The sequence below is a fragment of the Delphinus delphis genome, chromosome 18, assembly GCF_949987515.2.
Source record: "Delphinus delphis chromosome 18, mDelDel1.2, whole genome shotgun sequence".
Taxonomy (NCBI): domain Eukaryota; kingdom Metazoa; phylum Chordata; class Mammalia; order Artiodactyla; family Delphinidae; genus Delphinus; species Delphinus delphis.
The window spans coordinates 56,159,286-56,172,944 of NC_082700.1; positions in this window are offsets into that span (position 1 = coordinate 56,159,286).

The following is a 13,659-nucleotide window of genomic DNA, read 5'->3' on the forward strand; positions in this document are numbered from 1 at the left end:
TATTACTTTCATGGAAACATTTTAACTTTCCAGAATATTTGGTTTTATAACTAGGTCTGTGACCTGCTGAAAGTTCTATTGCTTTTTGCAGCAGGAGACAGTGATCATAATATAATAAATTTAAATCAACTGTGTATTTGTGTGCTAAATCACCTGCATACAAACGATCCATAATTCTTTTTGAATACTACCTTCAAATATATTCAGGATCCCAATATTTACTACCACTTCCAGTGCTACCAGCCTCGTCAGAGACACAGTTGCCTCTTGCCTGTATTACTCTAATAGCCACCCAGCTGGTCTCTGGTTCCAATTTTGCCATCCTTCCTCTTCAATTCTCAACACAGCAACAATATTAATTCCTTTAAATCTTAAACCAGATTTCAAATGCTCTAATGATTCTTATTTTTACTTACAGTTTAAGCCCAGGAGTTTACAACTAATTGTCTACACAGTTCTATGCAGTCTGGGTTTGGACTCATTTCCACTTCTTTAAGTCTTTTTTTTTTCCTGCTCTAGCCACACTGTCTTCTTGCTGTTTTAAATATTCTCTCCTTAGATGCTTTGACCTCACAGTTCCCTTGCCTAGAATCTTCTTTCCTCAAATAGTTGTAGGATTAACTGCCTAACTTCCATCAAATTTTGCCCAAATATTACTTTTTCTATGAGACATGCTGATCCTCCTCTCTTTTTCATCCATTTTTATCCCTATTAAATTTCGCTATTCTTTTCCATAGAAGATTTCAATATCTAACACATTGTATATTAGCTTTTGATTTTGATCATTTATCACTTATTGTCTATATTCACCTACTATAATGTAAGCTATAACTAGGCAGAAATTTTCACCTCTTCTCTGATGAATTTTAAGAACTTAGAACAGTGTTTCATACATATTAGGCTTTCAAATAATTATTTGCTAAAATAATGAATAAATGTATGACATCAGATTCTACATTATTTACAGATATAAGAACAGACGCCATAAGAAACTTTCTGATTTATAACTTCAATAGTTGAGAAATCTCTCTCCATCGTGTGTGTCTTTATGTGTGTGTGAGATATATTTACATGGCTAGGTCTGAATTGTGTCCCCGCCTCCATTTACATGTTAAAGCCGTAACCCCCAGTGTGATTGTATTTGGAGATGGGGCTTTTAGGAAGCAATTAAAATTAAATGAGGTACAAGAGTGGGCCCTAATCTGATAGGATTGGTGACCCTATAAGAAGAGGAAGATAAAAAGATATCTCTCCAACATGTGAGGACACAGCAAGAAGGCAGCCATCTGCAAGCTGTGAAGAGAGATCTCACTAAAAATCGAACTCTGCCAGACCCTGACCTTAAATTTTCTAGCTTTCAGGACTGTGAGAAAATAATTTTCTGTTATTAAAACCATGCAATCTGTGGTGTTTTGTTATGGCAGTCAGTCTGAGTGATTCACACATATATGCATATTGTGTGTTTGTGTCAATTTTGAGATATTGTCATCACCTGCTCTTAATTTGGTAGCCTTCTTCTCCAGCACTTAAATGTTTCCTAGGAGCTCGAGGACTTCTATTTGAAGTAGTGTAGTGTACCAAATTTAGTCTATCATAAGTTAATTTTCCATCATCATTTTAATTAGGCTGTTTTGAGTCTGGAAAAATCCATTATACTACCCAATAGAAACTTGTAAACTCTCCAAAGAAACTCATACAAATGAAAATAACACATTAGGGAGAATAGAATGGTTGCCTTGAGGAAAGAAGAGATGGAGGATATGATACTAAAAGGGAACAGATATATAAAATAAGAAAGGCATCTGCACATACCAATAATATTAATATGCTATTTTCAATTGATTATGTCAATCTTCTTCACCTGAGGTTAAACAATGTATTTTCATTCAGCATGTTATTAAATGTAAAGGGCTTGAATCATTTTAAGAAAATTTTAAAAAGACTTACTGGTGTAAGGATAAACAGTCACCCTGAGCAATACTGTGAGAATGGCTTAATTCGTACCTGCATTTCCTCACTTAAGGTACCAGTACTATGTATTTGTGCTTCCTTACCTATTGAGAGTGATCGTCATAGAAATATCCTTACATTGCTTGACTCTTCTCTGGACCCACTCACAACTGCTACTTTAATTCTGGTTGGTAACTGTGGAACCAAATATAGAGGCAGGAAGAAATAAAGAGAAAACGCATGTTATTACTATTTTTCATTACACGACTTGTCCACCCACCCCTCCTACTCCAGCCTCTCATGCTAAATGTTGGAAACATGCACAAAAGTGAAAAGAAGAGAGAGCCCTGTTTTCATTTTCTGGTCTCTCTTGCCTTACACCCATCCTGTTCTCTGTTTTGATCCTATCAACTCTCCTGAGTGCCAATTTTTAAAGAGGTAACGAGGGCAAAATGTAGAAACTGTTTAGTGTAAGAAAAGGAACAAAGAGCAGAGCAGAGTAGGCTTCTTCCAGTCCTGGCTGTCAGTCAACACAATTCATAGTCTCCTTGACCCCTAATATTAGCTTGGGCAATTAATGCAGGGCTTGTAATAAATGATTCAAAAACCTCAGTGGCAGACGGCGGGGAAGATGGCGGAAGAGTAAAACGCGAACCTTCCTCCCCACAGATACACCAGAAATACATCTACACGTGGAACAGCTCCTACAGGACACCTACTGAACGCTGGCAGAAGACCTCAGACCTCCCAAAAGGCAAGAAACTCCCCCACGTACCTGGGTAGGGCAAAAAAAAAGAGAAAAAACAGAGACAAAAGAATAGGTACGGGACCTGAACCAATGGGAGGGAGCTGTGAAGGAGGAAAACTTTCCACACACTTGGAAGCCCCTTCGCAGGCGGAGACTGCGGGTGGCAGAGGGGGGAAGCTTCGGGGCCGCGGAGGAGAGCGCAGCAACACGGGTGCGGAGGGAAAAGTGGAGAGATTTCCGCACAGAGAGTGCCGACCGGCACTCACCTGCCCGAGAGGCTTGTCTGCTCACCCGCCGGGGCGGGCGGGGCTGCGAGCTGAGGCTCAGGCTTCAGTCGGAGCGCAGGGAGAGGACTGGCGACAGTGAACACAGCCTGAAGGGGCTAGTGCGCCACGGCTAGCCAGGAGGGAGTCCGGTAAAAAGTCTGGAGCTGCCGAAGAGACAAGAGACTTTTTCTTACCCCTTTGTTTCCTGGTGTGCGAGGAGAGGGGATTAAGAGCGCTACTTAAAGGAGCTCCAGAGACGGGCATGAGCCGCGGCTATCAGCGCGGACCCCAGAGACGGCCATGAGACGCTAAGGCTGCTGCTGCTGCCACCAAGAAGCCTGTGTGCGTGCACAGGTCACTATCCACACCTCCCTTCCGGGGAGCCTGTGCAGCCCGCCACTGCCAGGGTCCCTGGATCCAGGGACAACTTCCACGGGAGAACGCACAGTGCGCGTCAGGCTGGTGCAACGTCACGCCGGCGAAACGTCACGCCGGCTTCTGCCGCCGCAGGCTCGCCCCGCACTCCGTGCCCCTCCCTCCCCGCGGCCTGAGTGAGCCAGAGCCCCCGAATCAGCGGCTCCTTTAACCCCGTCCTGTCTGAGCAAAGAACAGACGCCCTCCAGCGACCTACACGCAGAGGTAGGGCCAAATCCAAAGCTGAGCCCCGGGAGCTGTGAGAAAAAAAGAGAAAGGGAAATCCCTCCCAGCAGCCTCAGGAGCAGCGGATTAAATCTCCACAATCAAGTTGATGTGCCCTGCATCTGTGGAATACCCGAATAGACAACGAATCATCCCAAATTGAGGAGGTGGACTTTGAGAGCAAGATTTATTATTTTTTCCCCTTTTCCTCTTTTTGTGAGGGTGTATGTGTATGCTTCTGTTTGAGATTTTGTCTGTATAGCTTTGCTTTCACCATTTGTCCCAGGGTTTATCCGTCCGTTTTTTTTTTTACTTAAAATTTTTTTTTCTTAATAATTATTTTTTATTTTAATAGCTTTATTTTATTTTATCTTACTTTATTTTATTTTATCTTCTTTCTTTCTTTCTATTTTTTCTCCCTTTTATTCTGAGCCGTGTGGATGAAAGGCTCTTGGTGCTCCAGCCAGTAGTCAGTGCTGTGCCTGTGAGGTGGGAGAGCCAACTACAGGACACTGGTCCACAAGAAACCTCCCAGCTCCATGTAATATCAAATGGCGAAAATATTCCAGGGATCTCCATCTCAACACCAACACCCAGCTTCACTCAACGACCAGCAACCTACAGTGCTGGACACCCTATGCCAACCAACTAGCAAGACAGGAACACAACCTCACCCATTAGCAGAGAGGTTGCCTAAAATCATAAGTCCACAGATACCCCAAAACATACCACCAGACGTGGACCTGCCCACCAGAAAGACAAGATCCAGCCTCATCCACCAGAACACAGGCACTAGTCCCCTCCACCAGGAAGCCTACACAACGCACGGAACCATCTTTAGCTACTGGGGACAGACACCAAAAACAACAGGAATGACGAACCTGCAGCCTGCAAAAAGGAGACCCCAAACACAGTAAGATAAGCAAAATGAGAAGACAGAAAAACACACAGCAGATGAAGGAGCAAGATAAAAACCCACCAGGCCTAACAAATGAACAGGAAATAGGCAGTTTACCTGAAAGAGAATTCAGAATAATGATAGTAAAGATGATCCAAAATCTTGGAAATAGAATAGAGAAAATGCAAGAAACATTTAACAAGGACCTAGAAGAACTAAAGATGAAACAAGCAATGATGAACAACACAATAAATGAAATTAAAAATACTCTAGAAGGGATCAATAGCAGAATAACTGAGGCAGAAGAATGGATAAGTGACCTGGAAGATAAAATAGTGGAAATAACTACTGCAGAGCAGAATAAAGAAAAAAGAATGAAAAGAACTGAGGACAGTCTCAGAGACCTCTGGGACAACATTAAATGCACCAACATTCGAATCATAGGGGTTTGAGAAGAAGAAAAGAAAAAGAAAGGAACTGAGAAAATATTTGAAGAGATTATAGTTGAAAACTTCCCTAATATGGGAAAGGAAATAGTTAATCAAGTCCAGGAAGCACAGAGAGTCCCATACAGAATAAATCCAAGGAGAAATACGCCAAGACACATATTAATCAAACTGTCAAAAATTAAATACAAAGAAAACATATTAAAAGCAGCAAGGGAGGGCTTCCCTGGTGGTGCAGTGGTTGAGAGTCTGCCTGCCGATGCAGGGGACACGGGTTCGTGCCCTGATCTGGGAAGATACCACATGCCACGGAGCGGCTGGGCCTGTGAGCCATGGCCGCTGAGCCTACGCATCCGGAGCCTATGCTCCACAAAGGGAGAGGCCACAACAGTGAGAAGCCCGTGTACCACAAAAAAAAAAAAAAAAAAAAAGCAGCAAGGGAAAAATAACACGCAAGGGAATCCCCATAAGGTTAACAGCTGATCTTTCAGCAGAAACTCTGCAAGCCAGAAGGGAGTGGCAGGACATATTTAAAGTGATGAAGGAGAAAAACCTACAACCAAGAGTACTCTACCCAGCAAGGATCTCATTCAGATTTGATGCAAAAATTAAAACCTTTAAGGACAAGCAAAAGCTGAGAGAGTTCAGCACCACCATACCAGCTTTACAACAAATGCTAAAGGAACTTCTCTAGGCAAGAAACACAAGAGAAGGAAAAGACCTACAATAACAAACCCAAAACAATTAAGAAAATGGAAATAGGAACATACATATCGATAATTACTTTAAATGCAAATGGATTAAATACTCCCACCAAAAGATACAGACTGGCTGAATGAATACAAAAACAAGACCCATATATATGGTGTCTACAAGAGACCCACTTCAGACCTAGAGACACATACAGACTGAAAGTGAGGGGATGGAAAAACATATTCCGTGCAAATGAAACCAAAAGAAAGCTGGAGTAACAATTCTCATATGAGACAAAATAGACTTTAAAATAAAGACTATTAGAAGAGACAAAAAAGGAAACTACATAATGATCAAGGGATCGATCCAAGAAGAAGATATAACAATTGTAAATATTTATGCACCCAACATAGGAGCACCTCAATACATAAGGCAAATACTAACATCCATAAAAGGGGAAATCGACAGTAACACATTCATAGTAGGGGACTTTAACGCCCAACTTTCACCAATGGACAGATCATCCAAAATGAAAATAAATAAGGAAACACAAGCTTTAAATGATACATTAAACAAGATGGACTTAATTGATATTTATAGGACATTCCATCCAAAAACAACACAATACATATTTTTCTCAAGTGCTCATGGAACATTCTCCAGGATAGATCATATCTTGGGTCATAAATCAAGCCTTGGTAAATTTAAGAAAATTGAAATTGTATCAAGTATCTTTTCCGACCACAACACTATGAGACTAGGTATAAATTACAGGAAAAGATCTGTAAAAAATACAAACACATGGAGGCTAAACAATACACTACTTAATAACGAAGTGATCACTGAAGAAATCAAAGAGGAAATCAAAAAATACCTAGAAACAAATGACAATGGAGACACGATGACCCAAAACCTATGGGATGCAGCAAAAGCAGTTCTAAGAGGGAAGTTAATAGCAATACAACTCTACGTTAAGAAACAGGAAACATCTCAAATAAACAAACTAACCTTCCACCTAAAGCAATTAGAGAAAGAAGAACAAAAAAACCCCGAAGTTAGCAGAAGGAAAGAAATGATAAAAATCAGATCAGAAATAAATGAAAAAGAAATGAAGGAAACGATAACAAAGATCAATAAAACTGAAAGCTCATTCTTTGAGAAGATAAACAAAATTGATAAAGCATTAGCCAGAATCATCAAGAAAAAAAGGGAGAAGACTCAAATCAATAGAATCAGAAATGAAAAAGGAGAAGTAACAACTGACACTGCAGAATTACAAAAGATCATGAGAGATTACTACAAGCAACTCTATGCCAATAAAATGGACAACCTGGAAGAAATGGACAAATTCTTAGAAATGCACAACCTGCCAAGACTGAGTCAGGAAGAAATAGAAATTATGAACAGACCAATCACAAGCACTGAAATTGAAACTGTGATTAAAAATCTTTCAACAAACAAAAGCCCAGGACCACATGGCTTCACAGGCTAATTCTATCAAACATTTAGAGAAGAGCTAACACCTATCCTTCTCAAACTCTTCCAGAATATAGCAGAGGGAGTAACACTCCCAAACTCATTCTACAAGGCCATCATCACCCTGATACCAAAACCAGACAAGGATGTCACAAAGAAAGAAAACTACAGGCAATATCACTGATGAACATAGATGCAAAAATCCTCAACAAAATACTAGCAAACAGAATCCTACAGCACATTAAGAGGATCATACACCATGATCAAGTAGGGTGTATTCCAGGAATGCAAGGATTCTTCAATATACGCAAATCAATCAATGTGATACACCATATTAACAAACTGAAGGAGAAAAAACATATGGTCATCTCAATAGATGCAGAGAAAGCTTTTGACAAAATTCAACAGCCATTTATGATAAAAACCCTGCAGAAAGTAGGAATAGAGGGAACCTACCTCAACATAATAAAGGCCATATATGACAAACCCACAGCCAACATCATCCTCAATGGTGAAAAACTGAAAGCGTTTCCACTAAGATCAGGAACAAGACAAGGTTGCCCACTCTCACCACTCTTATTTAACATAGTTTTGGAAGTATTAGCCACAGCAGTCAGGGAAGAAAGAGAAATAAAAGGAGTCCAAAACGGAAAAGAAGAAGTAAAGCTGTCACTGTTTGCAGATGACATGATACTATACATAGAGAATCCTAAAGATGCTACCAGAAACCTACTAGAGCTAATCAATGAATCTGGTAAAGTAGCAGGATACAAAATTAATGCACAGAAATCTCTTGCATTCCTATACACTAATGATGAAAAATCTGAAAGTGAAATCAAGAAAACACTCCCATTTACCACTGCAACAAAAAGAATAAAATATCTAGGAATAAACCTACCTAAGGAGACAAAAGACCTGTATGTAGAAAATTATAAGACACTGATGAAAGAAATTAAAGATGATACAAATAGATGGAGAGATATACCATGTTTTTGGATTGGAAGAATCAACACTGTGAAAATGACTATACTACCCAAAGCAATCTACAGATTCAATGCAATCTTTATCAAACTACCACTGGCATTTTTTCACAGAACTAGAACAAAAAATATCACAATTTGTATGGAAACACAAAAGACCCCGAATAGCCAAAGGAATCTTGAGAACAAAAAAATGGAGCTGGAGGAATGGGGCTCCCTGACTTGAGACTATAATACAAAGCTACAGTAATCAAGACAGTATGGTACTGGCACAAAAACAAAAATATAGATCAATGGAACAGGATAGAAAGCCCAGAGATAAACCCATACACATGTGGTCACCTTATCTTTCATAAAGGAGGCAGGAATGTATAGTGGAGAAAGGACAGACTCTTCAATAAGTGGTGCTGGTAAAACTGGACAGGTATATGTAAAAGTATGAGATTAGAACACTCTCTAACAGCATACACAAAAATAAGCTCAAAATGGATTAAAGACCTAAATGTAAGGCCAGAAACTATCAAACTCTTAGAGGAAAACATAGGCAGAACACTCTATGACATAAATCACAGCAAGATCCTTTTTGACCCACCTCCTAGAGAAATGGAAATAAAAACAAAAATAAACAAATGGAACCTAATGAAACTTCAAAGCTTTTGCACAGCAAAGGAACCATAAACAAGACCAAAAGACAACCCTCAGAATGGGAGAAAATATTTGCAAATGAAGCAACTGACAAAGGATTAATCTCAAAAATTTACAAGCAGCTCATGCAGCTCAATAACAAAAATACAAACAACCCAATCCAAAAATGGGCAGAAGACCTAAATAGACATTTCTCCAAAGAAGATATACAGACTGCCAACAAACACATGAAAGAATGCTCAACATCATTAATCATTAGAGAAATGCCAATCAAAACTACAATGAGATATCATCTCACACCGGTCAGAATAGCCATCATCAAAAAGTCTAGAAAGAATAAATGCTGGAGAGGGTGTGGAGAAAAGGGAACACTCTTGCACTGCTGGTGGGAATGTGATATGGTACAGCCACTATGGAGAACAGTATGGAGGTTCCTTAAAAAACTACAAATAGGACTACGATATGACCCAGCAATCCCACTACTGGGCATATACCCTGAGAAAACCATAATTCAAAAAGAGTCATGTACCAAAATGTTCATTGCAGCTCTATTTACAATAGCCCAGAGATGGAAACAACCTAAGTGTCCATCATCGGATGAATGGATAAAGAAGATGTGGCACATATATACAATGGAATATTACTCAGCCATAAACAGAAATGAAATTGAGTTATTTGTAATGAGGTGGATGGACCTAGAGTCTGTCATACAGAGTGAAGTAAGACAAAAAGAGAAAGACAAATACCATATGCTAACACATATATATGGAATCTAAGAAAAATAAAATGTCATGAAGAACTTAGGGGTAAGACAGGAATAAAGACACAGACCTACTAGAGAATGGACTTGAGTATATGGGGAGGGGGAAGTGTAAGCTGTGACAAAATAAGAGAGTGGCATGGACATATATACACTACCAAACGTAAAATAGATAGCTAGTGGGAAGCAGCCGCATAGCACAGGGAGATCAACTTGATGCTTTGTGACCACCTAGAGGGGTGGGATAGGGAGGGTCGGAGGGAGGGCGATGCAAGAGGGAAGAGATATGGGAACATATGTATATGTATAACTGCTTCTCTTTGTTATAAAGCAGAAACTAACACACCATTGTAAAGCAATTATACTCCAATAAAGATGTAAAAAAAAAAATCTCAGTGGCTTAATCCAATAAAAGTTCATTTCTCACTCACACAAAGTTTATTTCAAATGTTTTTGGTTGGGGAACTTGTGGCTCTACTCCAAGGAGTGATTCGGGAATCCAGACTCCTTCCAACTTTTGATGTCACCATCTTTGATATGTGAACCACAGTCACTCAAAGGAAAGTGAAAGACTCTAAGGGAGGTATATGGTGACCCACATTATTTAACTTTATATTCTATTATCCTGAGTTGGTCTCACGCGGATGTAAAGACACACTAACTGCCCATCAATACTCTATATGCAGGTCCACAAGTCTTAGGTGGCCTACAGGTCATCTATTTCTGCCACACACTCCATCAGTGAATAGGATTTCTCTTTATTTCAAGTGCCTATTTTTCCACAAAGTTCCCAGTCTCTTTCATCAACTTAGAATTTATACATAAGCTAATAGCGCCATGTAAAACAGTCCGTGATCTTGAATGTTTAAGTCGCATTGAAGAGATATATTGGTAGAGCTCCATGTTAGGCTCTGAACACACTTCTTCAAAGAATTATTGTTGAGTAAAATGGTTTGGTTTTATGTTTTTATGAGGACAATAAAATACATCAGGGACATTATGGACCAAATAGGATTTCGTGGAATGGAATTAGAACTAAATCACCTCATGTAACAACAATTATGGAAAATGTTTCCAATGTAAATTTATATTTAATATTAAATAAAGTATATAAATTGATTCCTGCACATAATAATATTTTGAAGGGGGATCTAAATAGAATTATGTAAGGACATGACAATTTTTTATTACAGAAGCAAAGTGATAGCTGTGAGAGCACAGAACTGCTACATACACATATATTCTTTCATAGGGTAATTTTTAAGATAATTTTTTGTTTATTAATTTCCTTTCAGAAGAACTGCATTATATTTTTTTCCCTAGAGACTGTAGTATTTTATCTTGATGATCTCAGGTGATAGCACAGTGTTTGGCATTATCTGTGGAGTCCCGATACTTGCTAATTTGAGTTCCCCACTTGGAAAGAGGATTTTGTTTCTTTCTGCTATGCAGAAAACAGCTAAGAGCTGCTGGAGAAAGCTCACTGATTTTCATAGGTATAATAGAGAAAGGCGTTCTAGATCCATTTCTCTGATGAGGCACACAAACTTAACACCGGAAACTAACTCTGCAACCATTAAAACGGCAACAAAGATTATTTTAAATAGGTTCTCTAAAGAAGCAAAGATAAATTTGGTGGAGCCATGTTATTAAGGGAAAGTTTTAAATACAATTTTTTTTGTTGTGGTAATGTGGTAAAGGTACCATCCTCATAAATAATAATTGAGAATTCATTAGCATAAAAATCTATGAGCTATACTGCTTTTCATTTTTTAAAAAGATATTATGGCTTTGGTATTTTTATGTTTATCTCTTTTAATTTTTTATGATTATTCAATGATAATTGTTTGGTTTTTTTTGTTCTTTTTATAGAACGTATTTTGTTTCATGCTAATCCACACTTTAAAAAATTTTTCTACATTATACTAGATTATTCTAGATATAATCTAGTATATACTAGACTATATATTTTCTACATTATACTAGATTTGCTTCTATTATATTGCTCATTATTTAGAGCTTGTTTTGTGCCAGGCATTGTAGACTGAAAGGAAAATGCACATGATTCCTGGCCTCAAGAATCCATGACAGAGGGAAAACAAAAAAATAAGTACAATATAAGGGCTTGAATACACATACAATAGTGGAATACACAAGTTATATTCCACATGAGGAAGACAAATAATGTTTGAAAGTGGGGGAGGAAGATGTTGTAAATGGAGAAAAACAACTGCAAAGAGACTACGTCATAATTTAGTTAAGTATGTTACATAATACCTTTGTTTTTGTCATTGGTTATTTGTTATCCTTAGCCAACTGAATTAATTGGGAGGTCAACAAATGGACTTATTCATTTACAAAATCCTAGTGCAACAGTGTCTGATTTTGACTCATATTTGTTGGTCAGTAAAGGATTATGTGTCTGTTGAACTGGCAAAAATAAACTACCTGATATATTTTGATGTACCCCATGGTCTTCTAATGGATGTTTTTGGGACTATTGTGCATCGTGGTGATGACATATATTATAGAGAAGTCATATTTCTCTTTCTGAATTTATAGTTGTTGAGGACTTAATTATGAATCTAGTTTAATGCTTTTTATATTTAATCGTATTTAAATTTATAACCTGCACTTTGAGGTAGGTTCTATTGCTATCTAATTTTTAGAGATAAAACAGTGAACCTTAAAGAAATTAAATGACCTGCTCAAGGTGACACACAACAAATTGGGGCATAAAAAAGAGATCAGATACCATATTCTGATCTCTTAACTACAACATTTCTACCCTTTACTTTTTTCCCTTTCTAAAATCATTTTTCATTATGGTAGTGTTTTTGTTAAGGTTTTACTGTGCCAAAATTAATCGTTCTCTCAATTTGATCCAATAATTACTTCTATGCTAGTAAGTATGGCATGACTAATGACTCAAATTTATTATATGACCTCAAATGTTTGGTCAGTTTTTACACAAACTAAAATAAGTATTAATATACCAAGTTAGGTGTTTTTACATATATTATCCTATGTATTATGCCCAGGAAATGTATATATTCATTAGTATTATACCTATATCATTGTTAGGGAAATGGTAGAAAACTAGTTGTGACTTGCTTAATGGTAAAATAAGAAAATAATGTACAGTAGCTATAGAAAAAAAATAAATAAAAGGTATCACTTACTGTGATATTTACTTTATAATGGGACCCATGAGTATGAATATATCAAGAAATCTGAAAAAGATTAACACGAAGAATTACAGAGCTACCAAGAGTACGTAGATATAAATATGGATATATCTATACCTATATTCATATCTATATACACAGTTTTCACTAAAATTTTTGTGGAAATTTTCCTAAGATCTTCTCTCCAATGGACTAGTGTTTTCTTCCTGTCCATTCTTACTTGGGAAAATATCCTCACCTTCTGTAGTACACGTATATTAGAGTTACTAGCATTTACAGAGCTTAACTTGCTGTCTGATAATTCCATTTCAAATTCTCAAATTTGATAGTCTTATTATTAAATCATATGTACTTTCCAAGAATATCCAGTCATCAGAGAATAAAAGTCATGCAATACAAATATTGCTGCTGAGGAACCATCCCTCTATGTGGATGGAGCTGTTCCTGGAAAAACAGAACCTAGTCATAAAATAAGTTTTCATGATATCACATCCCTTGATTGCTCAGTGCATACATCTTTTTTCCCCTCAATATGAAATTCCACTGAAGAAAGATTTTATCAAAATATCATTATCTTCAGTAAAATCTCAAGAACATCTCCATTTTTGTGAGGCAGCTCAAATCTAACCAACTGATTTCATTCACAAGCTATGATATGAAGCCAGTCTTTTCTAAGTCCATGATACTAAGGTGACTTCCATATTTCTATTAGTGTACTCTCATTTTTATGCAAGTATTATGTTTTTATTCTGCAGAATATGGACACTTCCAATAATCCCAACATAATCATTAAAAATACTAAAATGTAGCTTCCATTTGGAACCAAAAATGTAAAAGAAATAAATTTCATATTGTAGATTGGTCAATGGTCTAAAATGTGTAATATTTTCTGTTTTAGATGGAAAACAATGTGCATGATAACATCAAGTATCAAGACCATCTATCTGACTTCCTTGGACTGTCATTTTGG